The sequence below is a fragment of the Gymnoscopelus braueri genome, assembly GCF_963280865.1.
Source record: "Gymnoscopelus braueri genome assembly, chromosome: 24".
Lineage (NCBI taxonomy): Eukaryota > Metazoa > Chordata > Actinopteri > Myctophiformes > Myctophidae > Gymnoscopelus > Gymnoscopelus braueri.
This window is the reverse complement of record NC_137626.1, coordinates 32,314,049-32,336,740: the sequence shown is the minus strand read 5'-3', so window position 1 is coordinate 32,336,740 and position 22,692 is coordinate 32,314,049. Positions and strand designations below refer to the sequence as shown.

At 40.3% G+C, this 22,692-nt stretch overlaps 1 protein-coding gene and 1 long non-coding RNA gene across 2 annotated transcripts in view; both read right to left on the bottom strand.

Annotated features, from left to right (window-relative positions):
* The window catches only part of agap1 (ArfGAP with GTPase domain, ankyrin repeat and PH domain 1), a 369,404-nt gene that overhangs the window by 287,022 nt on the left and 59,690 nt on the right, over positions 1 to 22,692 (bottom strand). The window lies entirely within an intron of this gene.
* On the bottom strand, positions 8,716 to 10,472 carry LOC308080639. The gene is made up of 3 exons (XR_013932717.1): positions 9,387 to 10,472; positions 9,080 to 9,169; positions 8,716 to 8,982 (listed from the first exon to the last, which is right to left on the bottom strand). It is a non-coding gene; the product is annotated as an uncharacterized lncRNA (long non-coding RNA).

Sequence of the window (22,692 nt, the reverse complement as noted above, 5' to 3'; positions counted from 1 at the left end):
TAACCCTAACCGCGCGCCGGAATAATGAGACCTCAGACTTTCAAGAAATTGGTCTTCCATGATATCCAAACAACAATAAGCTCAGTAAGACAGTAACACAAAGATGTACCAGTTGTAACACTTGTGCAGCCAAACTGTAAAGAATGGTGCTCTTCTTGTTCCCTGGGTTTGCAGTCGTCTCCTTTTCTTCCCTGAGCTGACAGTGGAGCGCTTCTTGTTCCCTGGGTTTACAGTTGGTCTACTTTTCTTCCCTGGGCTGACTGTGGAGCTCTTGTTTCCTGGGCCAGCTAACCCAGGTATTGCAGGAGTTAAGGGGTATAGCTCTGAATACAGTGAGTCTAACTCAGAATCCGTGTCATTCCTGTCAGGTTTGTAATCTTTATCATTGTAGTCTGAGGGAACACTCTCATCGGTTGATTCATCGGAGGTATCGTTGTTATTCTTGGTCAAGCGTGTTTTCTTCTGTGGGCCGACTGTGAAGCTCGTTCCCTCCAAGGTATTGTTCTTGTTCTGAAAGAGAAGTAAATTATGGCAAATGTACATTACTTGCAACCTCTGATTGCACAGATACATATTGTGAAATTAATACTTGATACAGTATGGCCATAAGTCCATAAATTGTCACTTTATAAATGTGCAGACACCCTGGATACACTTATACTGTAAGTTAAGTTAGTTTACTGTTGAATGAGATGTTGCACATTAATCATCTGGGGAAATGACATCATTGGGACTTTGAGGGTGTAAAATAATGGTCAGTTTTCCTTTGTTTACCCTGTAAACAACCATTATTTCTCATTATAATTAACATTCTTTGCATTGAAACGATTGCGATGAAAACGCTAGCTCTAAAATATCAGCTGTTGTGCATTGTGAGCTTGAGGATCTATTTTCAGCAGGAATAACACATCTACATTGTGAACTTGTAGATCGGCTATTTTCAGTATTTTTGCTCTTCTTTAGCGAAGAGCAAAAACTGAAGTGGACGCCTTCAACCAAGTATAAAGGGTTTAAGTTGTTAGATATTGGTCAATTCCACACCTTCAGTATACAAACCACTGAGACACACACAGTAGGGACTGAGGCCAGATGTTCTCTTCCCCGTACGTACCCGAGTAACCTTCTCTGCGACGACGTCCGTGCGATCTTTCACCTTGGAATGGCAGAGCACCTCCACCAATGGAGTCGGTGGGGACAGGTGCTCAGTGCCCCTACTGGATGGTCCCCCACTCGTCACCAGGTCCGAGTCAGACATGGAGCTGTACTGGTCTGCAAGTGCAAAGATAAGACGTTAGACCAGGGGTAGGCAACCTTAGGCACTGGTGCCAACATTGGCACAGGGGAGGGTGATCACTGGAATAAGTGTGAGGGGGAGGATTTTTCTTTTAAAATAAAATATTCAAAGAAAATGTCAATTAAATTAAGTCCCCTCACATCTTGCAAATGACATCCTGCACATAATTCTACACTCATGCAAACTGACCACTGTACTGTATCCATAGATAGACTACTATACTAGTATGAAGCCTGAATTTGGAAGATGTTTTTCCGCTTGAGTATTCTTTTTAATAATACTATCCTCTTCCATACCTGAGGCCGGGAATCCAGGGAAATCTTCCTCATCGCTGTCCTCTTTTAACATTTGGAGGATCTGTTGAAGCCGTTCTTTGTCCATGGCTTGAGTTGGACCACATTGGAGAGAGGAAAATAACAATGAAATGTATCAATGTGTGTCCTAAATGAAGCCAAACACATACAGTATCCTTAGTGGTGAGAAAACATAACATAACTAGAAGATTATGTGTTGGAAAGACCACTGTAATGCAATGACCACTGTACTGTATCCATACGTTTGTTTAGGCAACTTTTAGGGAAATTGTTCAGAATACACACCAGTTGATTTGGTACAGCTTGACAATCGGGGACGAAATTTACCGTCCCCAAAGGGAAATCCTTATATTTCATTACACAATCATATTCCCCGTGCTCCAAACTACTATACTAGTATGAAGCCTGAATTTGGAAGATGTTTTTCCGCTATATTTCAGTTCTCTTTTTAATAATACTATCCTCTTCCATACCTGAGGCCGGGAATCCAGGGAAATATTCCTCATCGCTGTCCTCTTTTAACATTTGGAGGATCTGTTGAAGCCGTTCTTTGTCCATGGCTTGAGTTGGACCACATTGGAGAGAGGAAAATATAACAATAAACAGTTTTAATAATCAATATTCAATCATAAAAAAGTGTTTGTCATAATGCAATAAAGAAAATAAAAATGCCCAAGTGAGATACCCCTACCAGAGGTAGGATTCTTGTATAAAAGTAATTTACTGTAAAAGTGGTGAAATTGATATATAAAGTTATACACCCCAAACAAAAAATAAAGCCTGTCCATCTGGGGGTTGAGGCATATAAATTCATGTAGATTACAGTATTTGGCTCCACCTGTTCTGTCTGCATCTTATTGCCTACGTGGGCTTCTTCATAAACTGACAAGTAAATCATTGCAAATATTTTGGAATGTGTAGATGAGAAGGACCTTGCCAAATCAAGTAGCTAATTAGCTAGCTGAAGAGTGACCTAGCTTAACGTTTCATTTAGTGTAACAGAGCTGTCCATTTCACCAGAATGGAACAGAGCCTTAGTTAGTTTCACTGGAAACAATATTGTACAGAGAGCCTAACAAGTGTACGTACAACATAGATACTGTACAAATTCTGTGTTTTAACGTTTTAACCACAATGGAGTTTGATCTACAAACATTCCAAATTGTGTCACTGTGGTAAAGATTTGGAAAAAATAAAGAAACGAGATCCATAAAAAAAACTAAAACGCTCATTTGTTGGAAGGCCAGTACAAGACCAGAACATCTAACAGCCATCATGACTGGTACAGGTAAGAGTACCAGAGACTATGTCCTTCATGCAGCATCAGCGAGAAAGATGAGTGGTTGCTCTCGTACCCATATCTTTGTGTATGATGCCAAATATCATAAAAGCTGCCTTAAACACCACAGCTCTACATCTAAATATAGCAGCTGCCAGACAAAACAAAAAAACAGCAGCAGACCCCTATCTATGGCAAAGCTTCTAAGTTCACTGAAGTCATTGACAAAACTTTTCTCTAAATTGAAGTGATAGCACTAAACTAAGGGTTATGATGACATACTGAAGACACTGGTCCACGCCTTTCTCAATATATCTGCAGTTCTACAGTGTACTGTATGTATTATTTGCCTCTCATAAAGAGCTTGACTTGCCTGGTGTGTGTTCAAAGTATTCTGTCTCTTCTGGCTTTTCATGGAGATGTGCAGCTTCTCTCATTACATATCCAATGGGCACACTTCAGACTTTCCGTGTCATTCTACAAATTGTAATGCTGGATGAGCTTTTCCAGGATCTTTATGTAATGTGTTGTATCATCTAATTCTTCCTCAGACCTCAGCGTCTTCAGTATGTCACCATAACTCTTAGTTTAGGGTCATTTGATTTATTTCGAGAATTATTTTTGTCAATGACTTCAGTGAGCTTAATAAAAAGCTTTGCCATAGATACTGGTCTGCTGTTTTTTGTTTTGTCTGGCAGCTGCTATATTTAGTTGTGGTGTTTAAGGCAGCTTTTATGATTTGGCATCATACACAAATATGGGTACGAGAGCAACCACTGATGTACAACTTCCATCAACCTTTCTGATGCTGCATGATAGACCTGTACCAGTTATCATGGCTTTCAGATGTTCTGGTCTTGTACTGGCCTTCCCACAAATGAAACAATCTTTTTGTATGTTAAAAAAATGTTGCATCAACCCTACTTGGTGCATGCATGCTCTCACTGTTGTTTTTATTACTGGAATAGTTTGCCCTACATGATGCATGTGATACACTTAATTTTGAAAGAAAGTATATCATCTGTATTATGGAGACAGGGTTTTATGAACATCATCATCTCTCTGAGCAACATTTAGTGTGCATTGAAGGCCTTTTGCAGTGGGCTTTTTTTTTTTACAAATGGATCTTGTTGCTTTTTCTAAATGTTTACCACAGATGATACAACGATTTGGATCCATACATGGTCCTATAAACAAAACTGTTAATGAAATAAAACACTGGAGAAGGGAACTGTCCCCAATCAACTGGTGTGTATTCTGAAAAATGTCCCCAGTTGCCTAAGCCAACTTGACACACAGCAATCAATGGTATTCAATGCACCTGTACAACACTAAAGTAGCTCCAGGCTAAACTAAATAGTACCCTTTACATATGAAATCCACCTCAAAGTCTTTCATAATGATCCAAACAAAACAAGTTAACAAATAGATGACATTTACAAAATAATAAATGCCTTAAATCATATAATGGACAGTAAAACAGAACATGATTTTAATTTCTTCCAAATCATTAAAACACAAACTATTGGTTGCTTTAGTTAAATTATTCTAGTGTTGAATTACAAACCAAGATATCAGAGTGTCATCTATACTAGTCTTCTACTAGCTAATGGCAAACACATTGTTGAAAACACTAGAGCTAGCTAGGTCCATAAACCTGACATTAGTCTCATATTTTACCATGACCCCAATGTCATTAATCCACTGTAGCAAACACATGCTAGAAAAAACGACATATAACCAGCAAATTAGGAAGCTAATCATTGCAACTTACCATGTGTGCTAGCATTAGCCTCCAAACAAATGCAGTGCATGTGCTCTCTGTGTCCTTCCATCCTGCTTTCTGCATGGGAGTGTAGGAGTGAACACAGCACACAGGTGTCTTAAATTGGATCCAGTTGAGGACATGAGCAGAGGGGGATGGGTTAGATTAACCCTTTGCTAATCATCTGAAGACCACAATGAAAATAATTCCTGAGCTTATGTCTTACCATTAATTGATTTACTATGACTTGTGTGGTTATATCAAATACAACTAAAAGTGTGTTGACTTGTCATTAATCAAAGCCAATTAAGGGATGTAATGATGCATGAGTAAAAAATAGACCGGACTGAGCTATATTTTCTAATAGTCCTTGGTCAGACCAGATATCTATATAATTTGAGTGTGAAAAAAACGATACAAAATTGTCAATACCCAAAAGATATATTTTTCTAACCTACCTTTTAAGAATCCTTAAGGTGTCTAGTTAATGAATTTTGATGTTCCTAGAGCCAATTATTGTCCCATATATGTTATATTTTTTTTACCATATGTTGTTCAGTCCTGGATTTTCGGCTGTGAAAAATAATCCAAAAAGGGAATGTAAAATCTACATAAGGTCTTAACTATACATTATTCTGAGACAAATGTCCCATTTTTCTGTTTCATTTTGGCATGAGGCATTGAGGGAGATGGCTAGTGACATAACAGGAACATTTATGGAACATTAACACTCAAATAAATGCTAAAATGTAGGCAAATCAATAGGCGGAATTCGGCCAGAGGACTTTTACCAATACACCTAAAGGAGTTTAAATCTTTTTTCAAACTGTTAATATGAATGCTTTAGGTGCTTGATACACACATCCATCCCCAATTCAAAATATAGTGTCAGGTTTTAATTTTGCCTGCAGTCTTGGATATCTGCAAACAATTTCACACAGTGATCTGGGAATTACTGTGGATCAATATGAAGTCCAGAAGATATTTGCACATACATGTACAAAGCCTCAGGTCCAGGCTAGTATACACAAACTACTGTAAGCCACCTCTGGGGTATTAGGTTATACACAAACTACTATAAGCCACCTTTGGGGTATTAGGCTAGTATACACAAACTACTGTAAGCCACCTTTGGGGTATTAGGCTAGATTGATTGATTGATGTAGTTTATTTAGAAAGACATGAGAATAGTACATGACAGTACATAACAGTACATGGAAGTACAAATTCACAATACAAGGTCTACTAAACTGGAAACCCTCATTAAGCATAACGCTTGTTTAAGATGAGAACCCCATGCACACAAATCATGATGAAATATAAGAGGCAGGCAGATATACACACTACTATACAGAATGTCATACAATCAGCTTTCAGGTTACTGGTATGACGAGAGAAAAAAAATATATAAATATATACAAAAGAGGAAAATGAAGGAGGGGGGGGGGGGGTAGGGGGGGTAGGTTAAGACTTAGACAGGGGCCATTTTCGAATTGCAGCCTCCTGAAGGTGTATCTTTAGGGCAGTTTTGAAAGTGAGTAGGGTTTTACACTCCTTTACTCCTTTTGGTAGGGCATTCCACATTTTTGCTGAATAGCATGAGAACGAGTTCATACCCTTAGTTGAGCCAAATCTGGGTTGAACATGATCAGTGGAGCTGCCTCTGGTGTTATGATCATGGACTTCATTAACATTTTGGAAGTATTTTGACAAATACAGGGGGATCCCAATGTTGTGGTGTATCTTGAAGACCAGGCCCATAGCAAGTTGCTGTACTCTGTCCTCAACCCTAAGCCATCCAATCCTAGCAAAATGAGCAGGGGTTAGATGGGTTCTGTGATTGAGGCCAAGAAGTAGCCTTACAAGTTTGTTTTGGGATGTTTGGAGCCTTGTTTTTAGGGCCTTGGAGGTGTTGTGATACCATGAAGTGCATGCATAATCATAATGACCTTGAATGAGGGCCCCTGCAAGAATCTTCAGAGTATTCTTACTGACTAGGCGATCAATCCTCCACAAATAGCGTGTTGTTCGGTTGACATTTTTGATCACTTTTTCGGCGTTTTTGTTACCAGAGAGGTTTGCCTCCAAGATGGAGCCCAGGTAGGTAATTTCATCCTTTCTTTTGATGACATCATCACCCACTTTGATCGTGAAACTCTCTGCCTTGCTAAGGTTAGGACTGGACCCAAAGAGGATGGATTCAGTTTTACCCAGGTGTAATGAAAGTTTGTTATCAGAGAGCCAGATGCAGATCTTGTTGAGTTCGGAGCTGAGAGTTTTCTCAACCTGCAGCCTGTCCCTGTCCGAGACTAGCAGGGCCGAGTCATCTGCGAACAGGAACAGCTTGCAGTCGCAGGCCGATGACATGTCATTCACATATATCAGGAACAGTAAAGGTCCTAGTATACACAAACTACTGTAAGCCACCTTTGGGGTATTAGACTATACACAAACTACTGTAAGCCACCTTTGGGGTATTAGGCTAGTATACAAAAACTACTGTAAGCCACCTTTGGGGTATTAGACTATACACGAACTACTGTAAGCCACCTTTGGGGTATTAGGCTAGTATACACAAACTACTGTAAGCCACCTTTGGGGTATTAGACTATACACAAACTACTGTAAGCCACCTTTGGGGTATTAGGCTAGTATACACAAACTACAGTAAGCCACCTTTGGGGTATTAGGCTAGTATACACAAACTACTGTAAGCCACCTTTGGGGTATTAGGCTATACACAAACTACTGTAAGCCACCTTTGGGGTATTAGGCTAGTATACACAAACTACTGTAAGCCACCTTTGGGGTATTAGGCTAGTATACACAAACTACTGTAAGCCACCTTTGGGGTATTGGGCTATACACAAACTACTGTAAGCCACTTTTGGGGTATTAGGCTAGTATACACAAACTACTGTAAGCCACCTTTGGGGTATTAGGCTATACACAAACTACTGTAAGCCACCTTTGGGGTATTGGGCTATACACAAACTACTGTAAGCCACCTTTGGGGTATTAGGCTAGTATACACAAACTACTGTAAGCCACCTTTGGGGTATTAGGTTATACACAAACTACTGTAAGCCACCTTTGGGGTATTAGGTTATACACAAACTGATAGATTGTGGGGTCTACTTTTCTCAAATCACAAACACAGGAAGTACATTTTGGGGTCAATGCATTTTATTAATTGTAGGATACATCTTTTTAACTTAACGCAGATGTACAAGCTCCTGTGAAGACATGCAGCACATTAAACCAACAGCTACGTATTAGCCACTCTGGATAGTTGACAAAAAGGTCATTTCTGGGCCTTGATAATGGTGCAAACTGGACTATATAAAGGGATATGTTCAGATTAACCACATGAACTCCAGCGTTTCTATTCTGGACATATCAAAATAAGCGAGCAGTCGACACAAATAGGCAAAATTCAAGACCAGTATAACATGCACCCCCACAACAGCACATTTTCCTCCAGCCCCATTAACTCACTCACTGCCAATGACGTGTTTTGACATTTGTTTGGGAAAAACACATGCACCATTCTTTATAGTTTGTAAAGTGTTACAACTGGTACATCTTTGTGTTACTGTCTTACTGAGCTTATTGTTGTTTGGATATCATGGAAGACCAATTTCTTGAAAGTCTGAGGTCTCATTATTCCGGCGCGCGGTTAGGGTTAGAGATGGTGTTAGCAATTGGGGAGAGTTATCATACAGTGTTTTTTTTTTTTTATTACTTTTTTTTTTATTACTTTTTTTACATTTTTTTTATTGGGGAGAGTCGGACAAATGCAACGTTGGAGTAATGAGACTCCGGAACAACGCTTATGACTGTTTTTTTGTTTTTTTTTGTCTGTGAATGAGTTAAAGGGGTACTTCACTTTCGGGCCGGGGACACATTTAAAAAAAATATTAAAAATAAATGAAAAAAGTTATGGAAAATTCATGGCCCCCTCACACATTAGTAGGACACTGCGTGTCGTGAGGGGGCCATGAATTTTCCATAACTTTTTTCATTTATTTTTAATATTTTTTTTAAATGTGTCCCCCGGCGGAAAGTGAAGTATCCCTTTAAGAGTTAATTTTTCTCTTCAATGAAGTGATTTGGTTTCTCACAAAGTTCTTTACATCGGTCCACGACCGATCTTTCAGTGCCTCTGGTGCACGTTGGAGACAAAGAACGCAGTTTCTTTTTGGAGGTACAGTACAGGTTTTTATGAAGTCCATCATATTTTCCTCCACGGCTTTGACTTCCTCTGCTCCCCACCTCCGCCTTGGTTTTTCTGGTGCCTTCTTTCTTGTGGTGCTGGCCACTGGTTCTGCTGAGAAAATAAATGAAACTTAGAAGTGCCATTATCTTCTAGATAAGCCAATGGAAATGCACCATAATCATTCTTTGAGTATATGTATAAGTTTTACCTGGTTCTGAAAATGTGCTTGTGCCAGGAGTAACGTGGTCCATGTCTTCTTCAACACTTGAATTGTCCCCTTCAGAGGCTTCCACTTTCTCTGATAAAGCACAAGCACAAGAAAAGTAGAAATAAACTTTTAAAATGTGCAGAAGAATACAATCTGAATCCAGTATAGCAAAAGATAACAATCTGACTCAAGTATAGTAAAAACGCAGTTATGACACAGTATTCAAGCATTATTTTAGGTTTAGGCAAATTATCTTGACATTATCCATTGCAAATAGACAAAAATATACATCAAAGCATGGCCAAACCTTCTAGGTCAATTTCCATGTCATCCAATGTCATGCCTTTATACTGCGACAGATTCCCCTTCTCCATAGCAAGTAGGACTTTGCTCATTCTCGCAAGCTGCAGAGTTCCTGAAGGTAGACGGTAGTACTGTCTGTGGACTCTGATGTCATGGCCTAAGAAGTCAGCAAGTTGGTCACACTCATTTTCTTCCAAGTTCAATATTTGAGACATTGTTGCTATGTGTTTTCTGAGTTTTGTTGACGTCAAGGCTTCAGGGCTTTTGGCACCACAGATGTTGGCATATTGCCTCAAGCAATCTCCACCTCTGTATGCAGATAAGGCGTTTGGTCTTGCGAACATGAATAAATTGTCACTGGGCACTTGACATGTCTCACGCGTTTGAATCAGCAGCTCCATTGCTATCACCATTGATGGCTTTAACAGGACAGGGACCATTCTCCCCCTTTTCCCCCTGATCTCCACCCTTGTGAAGATCTCACACATTTTCCTTTCGAAAGGAGTCAAGATTATGGCGAAGTCTTCATTCAACTTCGACTTGTTTCGTGACCTGAAACCATCCAGTGTCATTCGGGAAACCTCTCCTTCTCTTCTCCTGTTGAATGCGATTGCCAAACCAAGTGTGACCTTAGCCAGAGCAGCGTAGTTCTCTGGGGTAGGGGAGATTGATAGCATTTTCTGGTAAATGAGTTGATCATTTTCCATGGAGAAGTTCAACTTCTTGACATCTTCTGTAAATGGTAAAATCTGCGGCTTATTCCACTTCGCCTCCTTAAGCGTGGTTCGTGATCCGGCAGATATGTATTCTTCCCATCTTGTGCTGTGTATCTCTCTATACTTTCGTGCATGTTCTGCTGTGATGTGATCGTTTATCATCATAGCGTTACTCTCAACAATACTGGACAGTTTCTTTAGACTGTGGCCAAGCTTTAGGGCTAATGATGGGATGTCATAGGTGTTGCTTTCAGGCTTGTATCCAGATGCTGATTTCACTGCAGACAGAACATGCATAAAGTTTTGGGGAATGAAGAATTCCTCCATCTTCTTCAGAGGGGTAATCTTTTTCGCCTCAAGAAGCAGTCTTCCAACTTCTCTCATTTTCTGCCTTATGTAGTTGTCATAATTGAAATTCTGATTCTTCAATTTGTTGAACAAATGTTGTCCCAGCTGTAGGATGCACTTGTCCTTCTGGACTAATTGTGACACTTGATCGTAGTTCATCTGAGCAAGAAGCTTCTTTAGACCTTCACTGATTTCAATACCAACAGGTGTGTTAACAGCACACAGGGATCTTTGTCTTCCAACATGGGGTGCTTTATCTCTTGCCTTCACTGGGCAGATTTTTACATGTTTCCATAATGTTTTCTTTGAGTAAAGACCTTGACAATGAACACAATAAATAAAATCTTTACCCGGTTTATTCCTACGTGGTCGGTAACGTGCAGCAAGATGTCCTGTCCCATTTCTCACCACATCTGTATTGTGGGTAAAGTTTCCTCTGTTCCTCAGAATGCTCAGACCATTCCTTCTTTCTTTAGAAAGTTTTGGGTGATACAATGCCTTTGCAACCTCCACTTCATTTTTGTGGACAGTTTCAAGGTGTCGAGCGATTTTTGATGTTGCCTTGTGACAATAAAGGCAGTAGTTCCTCTTGTCATACACTCGACGCCCTTGAGTATTTGAGGGAGGCAGTACATTAATTGAGGCATTTCTTTCTGGACTGTGGGAGTCTGGGGGAACGCTCTCATTGGTTGATTCATCTGAGGTATCGTTGTTATTGGTCAATCTCCTTTTCTTCGCTGGGCTGACTGTAGAGCTCTTCTTGTTCCCTGGGTTTGCAGTCGGTCTCCTTTTCTTCCCTGAGCTGACAGTGGAGCGCTTCTTGTTCCCTGGGTTTACAGTTGGTCTACTTTTCTTCCCTGGGCTGACTGTGGAGCTCTTGTTTCCTGGGCCAGCTAACCCAGGTATTGCAGGAGTTAAGGGGTATAGCTCTGAATACAGTGAGTCTAACTCAGAATCCGTGTCATTCATGTCAGGTTTGTAATCTTTATCATTGTAGTCTGAGGGAACACTCTCATCGGTTGATTCATCTGAGGTATCGTTGTTCTTGGTCAATCTCCTTTTCTTCCCCTGGCTGACTGTGGAGCTGTTTTTCCCTGGGTTTACAGTTGGTCTCTTTTTCTTCCCTGGGCTGACTGTAGAGCTCTTCTTGTTCCCTGGGTTTGCAGTCGGTCTCCTTTTCTTCCCTGAGCTGACAGTGGAGCTCTTCTTGTTCCCTGGGTTTACAGTTGGTCTACTTTTCTTCCCTGGGCTGACTGTGGAGCTCTTGTTCCCTGGGCCAGCTAACCCAGGTATTGCAGGAGTTAAGGGGTATAGCTCTGAATACAGTGAGTTTAACTCAGAATCCGTGTCATTCCTGTCAGGTTTGTAATCTTTATCATTGTAGTCTGAGGGAACACTCTCATCGGTTGATTCATCTGAGGTATCGTTGTTCTTGGTCAATCTCCTTTTCTTCCCCTGGCTGACTGTGGAGCTGTTTTTCCCTGGGTTTACAGTTGGTCTCTTTTTCTTCCCTGGGCTGACTGTGGAGAGCTTTTTCCCTGGGCTGGCTAACTCAGGTTTTGCTGGAGTTAGTGGGGGGCATAGCTCTGAGTCCGAGTCTGAAAAAAGTACAACACTGAGATCATCTGGTATGCTATCAGCTTCATTGTAGTCTGAGGGGATGCTCTCATCATAGTCTGCGGGAACGCCCTCATCATTTGATTCATCTGAGGTATCGTTGTTCTTGGTCAATCTCCTTTTCTTCCCCTGGCTGACTGTGGAGCTGTTTTTCCCTGGGTTTACAGTTGGTCTCTTTTTCTTCCCTGGGCTGACTGTAGAGCTCTTCTTGTTCCCTGGGTTTGCAGTCGGTCTCCTTTTCTTCCCTGAGCTGACAGTGGAGCTCTTCTTGTTCCCTGGGTTTACAGTTGGTCTACTTTTCTTCCCTGGGCTGACTGTGGAGCTCTTGTTCCCTGGGCCAGCTAACCCAGGTATTGCAGGAGTTAAGGGGTATAGCTCTGAATACAGTGAGTTTAACTCAGAATCCGTGTCATTCCTGTCAGGTTTGTAATCTTTATCATTGTAGTCTGAGGGAACACTCTCATCGGTTGATTCATCTGAGGTATCGTTGTTCTTGGTCAATCTCCTTTTCTTCCCCTGGCTGACTGTGGAGCTGTTTTTCCCTGGGTTTACAGTTGGTCTCTTCTTCTTCCCTGGGCTGACTGTGGAGAGCTTTTTCCCTGGGCTGGCTAACTCAGGTTTTGCTGGAGTTAGTGGGGGGCATAGCTCTGAGTCCGAGTCTGAAAAAAGTACAACACTGAGATCATCTGGTATGCTATCAGCTTCATTGTAGTCTGAGGGGATGCTCTCATCATAGTCTGCGGGAACGCCCTCATCATTTGATTCATCTGAGGTATCGTTGTTATTGGCCAATCTCCTTTTCTTCCCTGAGCTGACAGTGGAGCTCTTCTTGTTCCCTGGGTTTACAGTCTGTCTCCTTTTATTCCCTGGGCTGACTGTGGAGCTCTTTTTCCCTAGGCCGGCTACTTGAAGTATTGCTGGATGCTCTGATCTCAGTGTTTTTTGGGACTCAGACTCAGAGTCGTGTATGTATTCAGATTCACTGTCGTCTAACTCTAAGGGGACACTCTCATCGGTTGATTCATCTGAGGTATCGTTGTTATTCTTGGTCAAGCGTGTTTTCTTCTGTGGGCCGACTGTGAAGCTCGTTCCCTCCAAGGTATTGTTCTTGTTCTGAAAGAGAAGTAAATTATGGCAAATGTACATTACTTGCAACCTCTGATTGCACAGATACATATTGTGAAATTAATACTTGATACAGTATGGCTATAAGTCCATAAATTGTCACTTTATAAATGTGCAGACACCCTGGATACACTTATACTGTAAGTTAAGTTAGTTTACTGTTGAATGAGATGTTGCACATTAATCATCTGGGGAAATGACATCATTGGGACTTTGAGGGTGTAAAATAATGGTCAGTTTACCTTTGTTTACCCTGTAAACAACCATTATTTCTCATTATAATTAACATTCTTTGCATTGAAACGATTTCAAAATAAAGTATTATGACAGTGTTCAATCAAAATTACTCACAATATGATCCAAATGTGCCAGCTGTTGATCCAGCAGTGCACGCTGATGTAAGAGAAAGGTTCGCTGTCTCTCAATAGCAGTGCATTCTTCCTCTGTAGCCTTGTGCCGATCAAAGCATTCGTCATGATGCAGTTTCAGTTTAGCCACCCTGATCTGAAATGAAGACTGGAACAATCACATCAAAGTAGAGTAGTTAAAAATGACTTGGATAACAATCAAACTTTTACCACCCAGATAATCAACCCTTTACCACTCAATAACCCGAATGTCTTTGTTTTCAAGACTGAGGCAACATAGTTTAGCGTTTTACTCATTGTCTTAGAAGCAATTCAGTTTAATTTTTAAATCAACCGAACTCAAGGGCTGCATGCTAAGCCCCTGTCCTGTTTTTTTCTCTCGGCTGAAAACGCTAGCTCTAAAATATCAGCTGTTGTGCATTGTGAGCTTGAGGATCTATTTTTGTCCCCATTCGGGGCCAAACATTCAGCAGGCATAACACATCTACATTGTGAACTTGTAGATCGGCTATTTTCAGTATTTTTTCTCTTCTTTAGCGAAGAGCAAAAACAGAAGTGGACGCCTTCAACCAAGTATAAAGGGTTTAAGTTGTTAGATATTGGTCAATTCCACACCTTCAGTATACAAACCACTGAGACACACACAGTAGGGACTGAGGCCAGATGTTCTCTTCCCCGTACGTACCCGAGTAACCTTCTCTGCGACGACGTCCGTGCGATCTTTCACCTTGGAATGGCAGAGCACCTCCACCAATGGAGTCGGTGGGGACAGGTGCTCAGTGCCCCTACTGGATGGTCCCCCACTCGTCACCAGGTCCGAGTCAGACATGGAGCTGTACTGGTCTGCAAGTGCAAAGATAAGACGTTAGACCAGGGGTAGGCAATCTTAGGCACTGGTGCCAACATTGGCACAGGGGAGGGTGATCACTGGTATAAGTGTGAGGGGGAGGATTTTTCTTTTAAAATAAAATATTCAAAGAAAATGTCAATTAAATTAAGTCCCCTCACATCTTGCAAATGACATCCTGCACATAATTCTACACTCATGCAAACTGACCACTGTACTGTATCCATAGATAGACTACTATACTAGTATGAAGCCTGAATTTGGAAGATGTTTTTCCGCTATCTTTGAGTATTCTTTTTAATAATACTATCCTCTTCCATACCTGAGGCCGGGAATCCAGGGAAATCTTCCTCATCGCTGTCCTCTTTAAACATTTGGAGGATCTGTTGAAGCCGTTCTTTGTCCATGGCTTGAGTTGGACCACATTGGAGAGAGGAAAATAACAATGAAATGTATCAATGTGTGTCCTAAATGTAGCCAAACACATACAGTATCCTTAGTGGTGAGAAAACATAACATAACTAGAAAATTATGTGTTGGAAAGACCACTGTAATGCAATGACCACTGTACTGTATTCATACGTTTGTTTAGGCAACTTTTAGGGAAATTGTTCAGAATACACACCAGTTGATTGGGTACAGCTTGACAATCGGGGACGAAATTTACCGTCCCCAAAGGGAAATCCTTATATTTCATTACACAATCATATTCCCCGTGCTCCAAACTACTATACTAGTATGAAGCCTGAATTTGGAAGATGTTTTTCCGCTATATTTCAGTTCTCTTTTTAATAATACTATCCTCTTCCATACCTGAGGCCGGGAATCCAGGGAAATCTTCCTCATCGCTGTCCTCTTTAAACATTTGGAGGATCTGTTGAAGCCGTTCTTTGTCCATGGCTTGAGTTGGACCACATTGGAGAGAGGAAAATAACAATGAAATGTATCAATGTGTGTCCTAAATGTAGCCAAACACATACAGTATCCTTAGTGGTGAGAAAACATAACATAACTAGAAAATTATGTGTTGGAAAGACCACTGTAATGCAATGACCACTGTACTGTATTCATACGTTTGTTTAGGCAACTTTTAGGGAAATTGTTCAGAATACACACCAGTTGATTGGGTACAGCTTGACAATCGGGGACGAAATTTACCGTCCCCAAAGGGAAATCCTTATATTTCATTACACAATCATATTCCCCGTGCTCCAAACTACTATACTAGTATGAAGCCTGAATTTGGAAGATGTTTTTCCGCTATATTTCAGTTCTCTTTTTAATAATACTATCCTCTTCCATACCTGAGGCCGGGAATCCAGGGAAATCTTCCTCATCGCTGTCCTCTTTTAACATTTGGAGGATCTGTTGAAGCCGTTCTTTGTCCATGGCTTGAGTTGGACCACATTGGAGAGAGGAAAATATAATAAACAGTTTTAATAATCAATATTCAATCATAAAAAAATGTTTGTCATAATGCAATAAAGAAAATAAAAATGCCCAAGTGAGATACCCCTACTAGAGGTAGGATTCTTGTATAAAAGTATTTTACTGTAAAAGTGGTGAAATTGATATATAAAGTTATACACCCCAAACAAAAAATAAAGCCTGTCCATCTGGGGGTTGAGGCATATAAATTCATGTAGATTACAGTATTTGGCTCCACCTGTTCTGTCTGCATCTTATTGCCTACGTGGGCTTCTTCATAAACTGACAAGTAAATCATTGCAAATATTTTGGAATGTGTAGATGAGAAGGACCTTGCCAAATCAAGTAGCTAATTAGCTAGCTGAAGAGTGACCTAGCTTAACGTTTCATTTAGTGTAACAGAGCTGTCCATTTCACCAGAATGGAACAGAGCTTTAATTAGTTTCACTGGAAACAATATTGTATAGAGAGCCTAACAAGTGTATGTACAACATAGATACTGTACAAATTCTGTGTTTTAACGTTTTAACCACAATGGAGTTTGATCTACAAACATTCCAAATTGTGTCACTGTGGTAAAGATTTGGAAAAAATTAAGAAACGAGATCCATAAAAAAAACAAAAACGCTCATTTGTTGGAAGGCCAGTACAAGACCAGAACATCTAACAGCCATCATGACTGGTACAGGTAAGAGTACCAGAGACTATGTCCTTCATGCAGCATCAGCGAGAAAGATGAGTGGTTGCTCTCGTACCCATAGCTTTGTGTATGATGCCAAATATCATAAAAGCTGCCTTAAACACCACAGCTCTACATCTAAATATAGCAGCTGCCAGACAAAACAAAAAAACAGCAGCAGACCCCTATCTATGGCAAAGCTTCTAAGTTCACTGAAGTCATTGACAAAACTTTTCTCTAAATAAATTGAAGTGATAGCACTAAACTATGATGACATACTGAAGACACTGGTCCATGCCTTTCTCAATATATCTGCAGTTCTACAGTGTACTGTATGTATTATTTGCCTCTCATAAAGAGCTTGACTTGCCTGGTGTGTGTTCAAAGTATTCTGTCTCTTCTGGCTTTTCATGGAGATGTGCAGCTTCTCTCATTACATATCCAATGGGCACACTTCAGACTTTCTGTGTCATTCTACAAATTGTAATGCTGGATGAGCTTTTCCAGGATCTTTATGTAATGTGTTGTATCATCTAATTCTTCCTCAGACCTCAGCGTCTTCAGTATGTCACCATAACTCTTAGTTTAGGGTCATTTAATTTATTTCGAGAATTATTTTTGTCAATGACTTCAGTGAGCTTAATAAAAAGCTTTGCCATAGATACTGGTCTGCTGTTTTTTGTTTTGTCTGGCAGCTGCTATATTTAGTTGTGGTGTTTAAGGCAGCTTTTATGATTTGGCATCATACACAAAGATATGGGTACGAGAGCAACCACTGATGTACAACTTCCATCAACCTTTCTGATGCTGCATGATAGACCTGTACCAGTTATCATGGCTTTCAGATGTTCTGGTCTTGTACTGGCCTTCCCACAAATGAAACAATCTTTTTGTATGTTAAAATGTTGTATCAACCCTACTTGGTGCATGCATGCTCTCACTGTTGTTTTTATTACTGGAATAGTTTGCCCTACATGATGCATGTGATACACTTAATTTTGAAAGAAAGTATATCATCTGTATTATGGAGACAGGGTTTTATGAACATCATCATCTCTCTGAGCAACATTTAGTGTGCATTGAAGGCCTTTTGCAGTGGGCTTTTTTTTTTTTACAAATGGATCTTGTTGCTTTTTCTAAATGTTTACCACAGATGATACAAAGATTTGGATCCATACATGGTCCTATAAACAAAACTGTTAATGAAATAAAACACTGGAGAAGGGAACTGTCCCCAATCAACTGGTGTGTATTCTGAAAAATGTCCCCAGTTGCCTAAGCCAACTTGACACACAGCAATCAATGGTATTCAATGCACCTGTACAACACTAAAGTAGCTCCAGGCTAAACTAAATAGTACCCTTTACATATGAAATCCACCTCAAAGTCTTTCATAATGATCCAAACAAAACAAGTTAACAAATAGATGACATTTTACAAAATAATAAATGCCTTAAATCATATGATGGACAGTAAAACAGAACATGATTTTAATTTCTTCCAAATCATTAAAACACAAACTATTGGTTGCTTTAGTTAAATTATTCTAGTGTTGAATTACAAACCAAGATATCAGAGTGTCATCTATACTAGTCTTCTACTAGCTAATGGCAAACACATTGTTGAAAACACTAGAGCTATCAAGCTAGGTCCATAAACCTGACATTAGTCTCATATTTTACCATGACCCCAATGTCATTAATCCACTGTAGCAAACACATGCTAGAAAAAAACGACATATAACCAGCAAATTAGGAAGCTAATCATTGCAACTTACCATGTGTGCTAGCATTAGCCTCCAAACAAATGCAGTGCATGTGCTCTCTGTGTCCTTCCATCCTGCTTTCTGCATGGGAGTGTAGGAGTGAACACAGGTGTCTTCAATTGGATCCAATTGAGGACATGAGCAGAGTGGGATGGGTTAGATTAACCCTTTGCTAATCATCTGAAGACCACAATGAAAATAAGTCCTGAGCTTATGTCTTACCATTAATTGATTTACTATGACTTGTGTGGTTATATCAAATACAACTAAAAGTGTGTTGACTTGTCATTTATCAAAGCCAATTAAGGGATGAAATAATGCATGAGTAAAAAATAGACCGGACTGAGCTATATTTTCTAATAGTCCTTGGTCAGACCAGATATCTATATAATTTGAGTGTGAAAAAAACGATACAAAATTGTCAATACCCGAAAGATATATTTTTCTAACCTACCTTTTAAGAATCCTTAAGGTGTCTAGTTAATGAATTTTGATGTTCCTAGAGCCAATTATTGTCCCATATATGTTATATTTTTTTTACCATATGTTGTGTCAGTCCTGGATTTTCGGCTGTGAAAAATAATCCAAAAAGGGAATGTAAAATCTACATAAGGTCTTAACTATACATTATTCTGAGACAAATGTCCCATTTTTCTGTTTCATTTTGGCATGAGGCATTGAGGGAGATGGCTAGTGACATAACAGGAACATTTATGGAACATTAACACTCAAATAAATGCTAAAATGTAGGCAAATCAATAGGCGGAATTCGGCCAGAGGACTTTTACCAATACACCTAAAGGAGTTCAAATCTTTTTTCAAACTGTTAATATGAATGCTTTAGGTGCTTGATACACACATCCATCCCCAATTCAAAATATAGTGTCAGGTTTTAATTTTGCCTGCAGTCTTGGATATCTGCAAACAATTTCACACAGTGATCTGGGAATTACTGTGGATCAATATGAAGTCCAGAAGATATTTGCACATACATGTACAAAGCCTCAGGTCCAGACGTGATATGTGGCCGGCTGCTGCATTATGCAGTCAGGAACTTGCAGAGGCTTGGTGTCCCATCTACCAAAAGTCACTGGACTCACTTACGGTTCCGTCCATCTGGAAAGATTCTACTATAATCCCTGTTCCCAAAAAGGCCTGCTGTAAGGAAAATAATGACTACCGCCCAGTCGCTTTGACTTCAGTAATTATGAAGTGTTTTGAGAAAATCATTGTCTGTCTATTGAAGGCAGCGGTTGGTTGTTCATTGGATACTTTTCAGTTTGCTTACAGGAGTAACAGGTGTATAGAGGATGCAGTTTTGGCCTTGGATTAATTTATTTTGAAACACTTGGAAAATAACAAAGCTTATGCACGCCTTCTTCTTGTAGATTTCAGCTCAGCATTTAATACAGTACAGTCACATCTCTTAATTAAGAGGTTGAGGGACCTTAACTCTCTCAGTGCCAATGAAAAAGAAAATGTTTGCGAACCATGCCAACTTTTTTCTTTTTTTTTTTCAAAGTAAAAAAAAAGTGCTTAGGAAGCGAGATACAGCCTTTTTCAGTTATAGGTTAAACAAAGAGTGGATGGAGCTGCAAATCTTCAGATAATGATATCTTGGGTTCTGAACACTTTTTTCCTTTCTCGTTTTGGCACTGAGGGTATAACCCTAAAACTCGGGATAACTCGGGGTCTGGCACTGAGAGAGTTAATGTCCATCCCCTTATCATCAGGTGGTATTATTCCTTTTTAACTGAAGGTACTCAAAGGGTCAGTGTGAATGGTACTTTGTCAGAGCCCAGAACCTTAAGTACTGGAGCACCTCAGGGCTGCGTTAGCTCACCGGTCCTTTTTACTTTGTACACAAATGAGTGTAGAAGTGGGAACCCGAATAATTCATCATAAAATTCTCGGATGATACTGCCATCTTATCCCTACTGGATAAGGATAGAGATTTAGCTGACAATTTTTTAGAGGTACAGAGGTTTGTAAAATGGTGTGATGACAACCACCTTGTTCTCGACGTTAGGAAGACACAGGAGATGGTGTTCGACCCCATGAGCATTGGTGACCACAGGCCCGCGGTCATTCATGACTCGACCATCTCACAGGTTTCTTCATATAAATACTTGGGCATTTTTATTGACAACTCACTAACCTGGAATACACACGTGGACAGTCTCTGTAGTAAACTACAATGTTTTACATGGAAAGTTTGAACTTCTGCCTTCTGGTAGAGGGTACAGTGAACCAAAGTGGAAGTATATTGGGTTTAAAAAATCGTTTGTACCAGCATCAACTCAAATGTTGAACAAGGCTCTGAAACCGCACTGACTGAGAGATTTGATTGATCACTATTTGTGCACTTGTGTAATGTTGTGTCCCCCCTCTGGATGTATTTCTACTATGTCTTTTGTCATTGATGTCTTGTGTGTGGCTGCAGCAGGGGTGAAAGCCCAAGACAAATTTCCCTTGTGGACAATAAAGTTTACCTTGACCTTGATGGGACCCCCCCCCCTTCCTACCAGACTACAGAACCCCTTTGAAAAAGCAAGGACTGTCCCTTTTTCTTCCATTCTGGTTGATTTGAGGGCATGTCAGCAGATGACAAGCCAACAGGTGCCTCTAATTGGCCTCTGATTGGCCCTGGTATCACTTGAATGGTTCACAGGGTGCAGAAGGCAGTGAAACACTATAAGTTGAAAACTAACATGGGCAACCCTCCTGCCATCCCCAAAGTACCAGCCCAACCGTGGCCACACATGAGCAAATTCATGATGTTGAATGTGGGTGCCTCTACAGACAAGCTGTGAGCTGTGCAAGCCAGAAATAAACCAAATTGTAACGCTGGAAAGAAAAGTATCTGAGTTACTTTTTCCTATGTAGCTGTTGCTTTACAAGCTACATTTCCCCAGGGATAACATGTAGCTTGATCAAGCTACTGCCATGGTGAGCTAATTGTAGCTTTACAAGCTATGCTTTCAAAGTAGCTTCCCCGTATTCACCTAGCCTGTGGTGGACATAAATCATCCACCATGAAAATGTGTCCTGGGCTTTATTATAAAAGGTAAAAGCAAATTAACAGGTAGAACACATGAGTCCTGCAACAGATTTTAAAACACAAGTACGGTGTGTAGTCAAAGAGGGCAGGGAGCTCTACTACTATTAGCTGATAAGATGAGAGGGTGTATTATCCCACGTGTGACCACCACTGATGAGCTGGTATAGAGACATCTTATTTGCTGGATTCTACTCAAACCGACTGTTCATGGCACCATTAGGTGTTAAGACCACAAGATCAACATTCCCAACTGTATAGTCCCAAACCATGTGCCTTGTCAAGTGGTCCCCAATCAACTGGTGTGTATTCTGAAAAATGTCCCCAAAAGTTGCCTAAACAAATGCTTGTATTCCAGGGAGAGGGGCAAAAAAAGTAGACCTGTCCACTTAAGACCGATTGGGGACACTTTAGTGGGGGGAAGGAAAAGAATCAGATTTCTTTACTTTCACTCAATTTAGAAATGTGATTTTGGACTCAAAGTCTGTGTTGATGTCCATAAATGAATCTCTTGCCATAATTAAATATGCAAACTTTTCTCATTTGCATAATTTGCATACAATATGTACTAATTGGGCCAAAACCAGGAAATATTATATAATATATTTTTGCTTTTAGTGAATTCGGGAAGATGATCATTAATCATTCATCTAGATCCATGTCTAATGTCCATTTAAAGGTGTCACAATATGAATTATTTCAAAAATAAACTCATAATGCCGACCCTGAATGTTGCGTAATACATAAACAATGTTTGTATGAGCACCTGCCAACATTCTCAATGGCAAATCCTGGACAAATGCACTTCGTGCATATCGGATACTTCTTTCCAATACGTCGTCCTCCAAGATTTTCTGAAAGATGGACCATAGACTGATGGTGCCCTACTGTCAGACTCTGGGTGGACTGCCTGGTTTGTCCTACCTTTATTGCACTGCGTTTACTTCGTGCAGAGAGAGGGGGATACTTCCTCCTACAGCAACACTGCCTCAAGCAGATGGTCCTGTACTTCTTTGCTGCTGGACACCATAAGTATGCATGGTACATCACCTGGTACCTCAAGATGGTGCAAAATCTTCCACATGAGGCCAAGCAGGATCTTTTAGCTGGGGCTCATGTCTGCCGCCACTCTGACGGTGGAACTGCTGTACCTGCTGACCAGTTTGGTGAGCAGACTTACATTAAACAAGGGAAAGGACAAGGTGGTTTGAAAGGCATCTCAGCCAATGAACAACAAGTTGCAGTGTGGATCAATTCCTTATTTGTTCCCATCTTTCCCAGATAGTGGAAGAAATGTACACAAGTCAGGAAACGGCAGAGAATCCAGAGGAGGAATATGCACATGTGGAAGGAAAGGAG